Genomic DNA, 5,229 nt, shown 5'->3' with positions numbered 1-5,229 from the left:
CGTTGTGACTCAGCTTTATTTCTCATGCTCTTTGTGGTTGTGGGGCTGATGTTGCTCCACTTGGCAGCTTACCAAGATAAACTGCCTAACATCACTCTTCACTCATATCCTCTACTGACCTCAGTGTATAGGGCAGCTGGGTGACGTAGATTCATTAGTAGATGATTGATTCAAAACAGGTAAAAAAATTCAGGACCTCCGGTGATCTAGTTGGGTTAATAGTAAAGTAAAAACTTATAATATTAATAATGGTAGAGATCCATATTGTAGTTTGGGCATCTGACTATATAACAGAGTCATACGGCTCTGTTATATAGATTGTTTGTTTAGTGCATTAATTGTGATTGAAACTGCCTTAACTTTACTGCTGCTCTTTTTATTTGTTTATTATTTTTCACAAAGATTCTCTGGCTTTTGGCAAAGCAGGTTGCTCCACAGCAGGCAAAGATAGTTATCTATTTATGGTTTTGAGAAGGGCCATTTCTTTAAAGAGGAATTCCACCAATTTCTCAAAACTTCTGCATAATTAAATCACTAAAATATGAACAAAATCATTCAGAGTGGTTTGATGAGCAATGTTCCATTATAGAGAAACTTACATGGTCAGAACTGTGGTGATAGGAACCAGACGTTTGAAGTAATTAATTCCTTTAAAAGCTACATCACTGAAAGTAGATATGTTAAATGGTTATAAATATGCTACCTGATACCTGGGACATTAATTTATGATATAGTTTTGAGACAAAATTTAAAATTCATTCATGTTAGGTTGGAACATAAAGGGCATTGTAAATCAAAACAGTCCCTGCCACTATTTTACTATTAATATATAATCATTACATATAAAACTCAGAATACACATTGCAACCCCTGGTTCCGATCACCACCACTGTAAAGAAATCGGAGCAAGTTTCTCTGTAGTGCCCCACTCTCAGTGATTGAATCATGCAGAAAACTCTCTTCTGTAATAAACCTCACTATTGTTAGGAAAAAGGCAGATAAAATTCCATACTTTATATCAGTGGTTACTCATACAATATTGGTAGTGTGAACACATATAAAGCTGTTCACAGCAACCACCTGACTCAAAAAGTCTTCCTAGTCCCAATATAAAACAGTGAAGAAGGCCTATAAATCTTATTAGATTTCTCCCTTGATTGTTAGATTAAACTGATGAGTTATTCCTTGCTGAAGATTAACAGAGAGCTATGAACAGTTCTGCTAGACTCACTTTGAAGGCTAAATGTTCTCAGTCTGCTTAAATAATGTCATAAGTGCTCTAATTCAATAACAAACTCTTCTTTTAAAGGATGACTAAGAGTGTGAGTAGAAGACACCAAATCCGAGTCAGTTCAGAAGCAAAGCCTGGTCATTGACCTTCGTCAGTAGAGGGAACCATTTCAGACATTTTTGTGTTATTTGTGATTAAACAAATTCTGAATATTGTGTGTGTGGTTGTCGGAGCAGTTATTCTTGTGTTAAGGGTTTTGAAAAGAATATGATGCGAGGTGGATTCTGTAAGATTTCAACCCTTTGCAAGGCTAACAACTGTACAACCGTACAAAATAAAAAATGCTACTTGGCAGTTGCAAGCTTGAAATGTCCACGTTTAAGCTGGATCTACCATTAAAAATAAACAGAAGATACTGCTAGCTTGGTGCTAATATAAAGGCAAACCTAACAGAGAAATTAGCATCATTGCAACGTATACAAGGGCTATTTATATGTTACATATACAATATCTTGATGTTCTGTCCTTTAGATATTGATTTAGCAGTTAAAGAACAGGGATCAACACTTCGGATGAATGGCACAAACTGCCACTTCCAGCATGTTCTGGTGATGTTTCTCCTGAAACCCTCTATTCTTTATTGAACAGAGGCCTTGCAGTTAGGCAAAGCTCTCATCTGCTTGGAGAGTACAGAGCAGCTAATACATAAAACCGTGTTGCTGACAAGTGTATGCAAACATATAATCTGATTATGTTCACAATTTATAGGTCTGCCTCTGTGCACAGTATTCTTAGTAAGACTACACAACATTTTGTGTTGGTGTGAAGTGTAAATCGTCTGAGTATTTCAGCTCTAACTGTAGTAAGTGATTATGTGCATGCTAAGCCTTGGTGAGACCCTGCTGAGCTATTTTCTCCTTTGTGCAGTATCGCTCAGTGATTTAAAGAGCATAGCTTTCAATACGACACTGCAAAATGACGATGAGCAGCCCCAGAGTTTACATGTGTCAATGAACACATTTAAAATAGAAAACTTATTATATCTAGTTTATTCAAAATGGAAATTCTGCAGATCAGTTCAGTTGAAGCATAAATGACCATTTGCAAAATTCTGCCAAGCGGCACCTCTTTCAGTTACGGTTGATACGTTCATTAAAGCAAAAATGGATTCTGGAAACCATATCTACATTACTCAAACTAGGCAAATCTTCTAGCCACTGGATGTTAAAGTGACAGGTTTTTATGTCTAAAGCAAGGAGATTTGAACAACAGAAGGTACCCTTGTAGATGAACTAATGCTAAAGCTACCGCTACAGCTAACACTGGAGCTAGTCAGAGAAATGCTAGATGCTGAGGAGCACTTTTAGCAAACTTTAATCTGATTTATCAAGCAAACCGTCAGCAGCTACTTATAAAAAGCTCACTAAGTTAGCTAGCTAACTGATATCTTTTTGTGTAACATTATTTATCATTAGATATTACATTAAAAACAGTGTTAGCAAAAACAGTAACCCAGAGCCAGCATTAGCCAGCATTTTGCCATTGAGCTGTGAATGTGGTCTTCCACATAGATTAATCCAAGACTTCTTCAGCTACAGGAGTGGAAATAGAAACAGAACCACCCTTCAAATGATGAGAATAAGGTTTGTTTGAATGAAATCTTCCTTAGTATCAGCTTTTCACATCTCTTAGTCTAACAATTCTAATTTACATTCTCACTGCAGGTTTGTTATGAGGAGTTCTAGCAGAGTTTTTCCTTCATTTGATGGAGGAAGTAGGGCTGAGACGACTGTGATTGGCTGAGGAGCGTGTCAGTCATTATTTTGCAAATGATCTGTAGCCTCATAGTGAGCCATTTGCATGAAAAAGCACAATTAGAAACAGGATCAGGATCTCATTTTATTAGCCAAGCACATTTGTTTGTACAAAAAGAATGGGTGCTTCCAAAAATGAACAAAACAGAACTGTAAACAAATAATACCACATTTTCCACAATATGTAAACTAAATGCTCATCATTAATTGATCTATTTATGCTCTGCATAAATGTCTTTATAACTAATTGAAATTAGTAGGTTGGGAAAAAAAAACAAAAAAAGAAAGAAGCAGCATAAATAAATATGATTTTGAAATTAATAACAGTACAAATGTAGGTATAATGATTAAAAAACTGGGTTGTACGCTACAGTTCCTCATAAGTTGAACAACGTTTTTGTCAAAGTTCCATAAAGCTTGTCCAACTTTTGCAAGCAACAATTGCTAGGAAAGAATGCATCTATGAGCCGAGTCGAGCCTGGATAGGTGCCGCATCTTCTACATCTACACCATAACCTCTTTTACAATGGCAACCACTCGTGAAGAATGTGACCAGGTCAGTTTGAACTCGATCTCTGGACTGGGGCACAAGCTAAATTCATTCAAGCTTGTTCATATTCATCCATTTCAGAGGAAACTACAAATGAATGGAGTTTTAATTTCAGTGAATGACTGAAATGAATGGAGGATCAGCATTTATCAGTACAGAACATAAAAGAGAGAAATTCCATGCCGTTTATAACTCGGCTAGGTTTGCTTCATGTAACAAGAATGTAGCTGCATTGCATCTGTAACATTCATTATACTTTCATTAGTCTGTAAAACTAGCATAAGCATGCACTTTCTTCCCTGCTACTTTAGATTACATCGCTTGAATGGTTGCGACATAGGGCTTAGCCTACACTTCTTCTCAAGCTAATTATTCTTTGTATGTGCCTACAGCTGTGCACATTTCTCCATTTTTTTAAGTAACTACTTGCCTGTGCTCTTTTATCACATACCTTCATTTACTAATCTTTATCAACTGTGCTACGAATACTTGATCTATTTTAAAAGAAGAAATGAGATTCCATGGAATGCTTTGCTAACATTTCCATGCTAAGCTAAATGCAAAATACATTAGCTTTCCTTCAGTATCTTCCATACTGCTTAACCACTGACTTTGCATTGCTAGCACTAGTTTTTGCCTAACAATATTTTCATTTAGAAGACTTTAGCACTGTGCATTACACCTTACAGGACCTCAACATGTTGAATGCATTGTACCTCAGAGAGGACCAAGCCTTTAGGCCTATCACAGTGAGCAAAACCAGGGAATTCATGGCTACTTTAGCTAGCATTCAGCTTTAGTGGTGTTGCATAACCAGGAACCGATCTTTGGCTGTACTTCTGCATATAGGTGCTCTTGTCTCTGCCTCTCCATTGTCCTGTCTAGCCTTGATACTGACAAGGTTGACATCAGAGGAGAGCCCTGACACCGGGTGAGTTAGGGCTGCCAGCTGGTAGCAATCAAGTCTATTTTGAAGTCAGGGACACATGGACCCCCAGGGCCAAAGCCGTAACTAGCCCAACCTGTAGCCCCCTCTCCCCCAAACCTCTAGTTACCCAGTCTTGTGGTATTGATTCCAGATGTGCTAAACCCTCAGTAAAGGGACTTTACCTAAGAGGACCCTGAAATAATCCCAGCTTCACAAGCTCTTACGAAGGGACCTAAGAATGCAGTGGATACTTCAGCAGTATAAATAAGCTTACTCCTGCCCACTTCTTTGGATTGGTAGAGAATACCAAAGGGTCAGAGCCTGTTTTGACAAAAATTTATTCTTTGCAAATTGACACAGACGCAACAAGATTTCATTCCTTTTTCCTTTAGTAATTTTGGATCATTTCTATTGGTCCATTTATCATGAGATGTTTACACAGTGTAAAGAGTAGCTGGCATTTTCAAATGGTGTGGAAAAACGGAAAAAAAACAACAAATAGGTTCTTTGTATGTTTTATTTTTCATCGCTGACAGAACAAAACCTTGTATGTCCAAAATGGTACATCTGAAGGAGAAGAAAAAACATTCTTACCTTTAATGGAAGTTAATGTAACCAGATTTTTCCAAGCAGTTTTAGACCATTTCTGTTTGTCCGTTCATCATAAAATTTAACACAGTGTCGGGGCAGATGGCATTTTCAAATG

The sequence above is a fragment of the Colossoma macropomum genome, unplaced genomic scaffold (genome assembly GCF_904425465.1).
Source record: "Colossoma macropomum unplaced genomic scaffold, Colossoma_macropomum, whole genome shotgun sequence".
Lineage (NCBI taxonomy): Eukaryota > Metazoa > Chordata > Actinopteri > Characiformes > Serrasalmidae > Colossoma > Colossoma macropomum.
Note: the sequence above shows the minus strand (reverse complement) of the source record.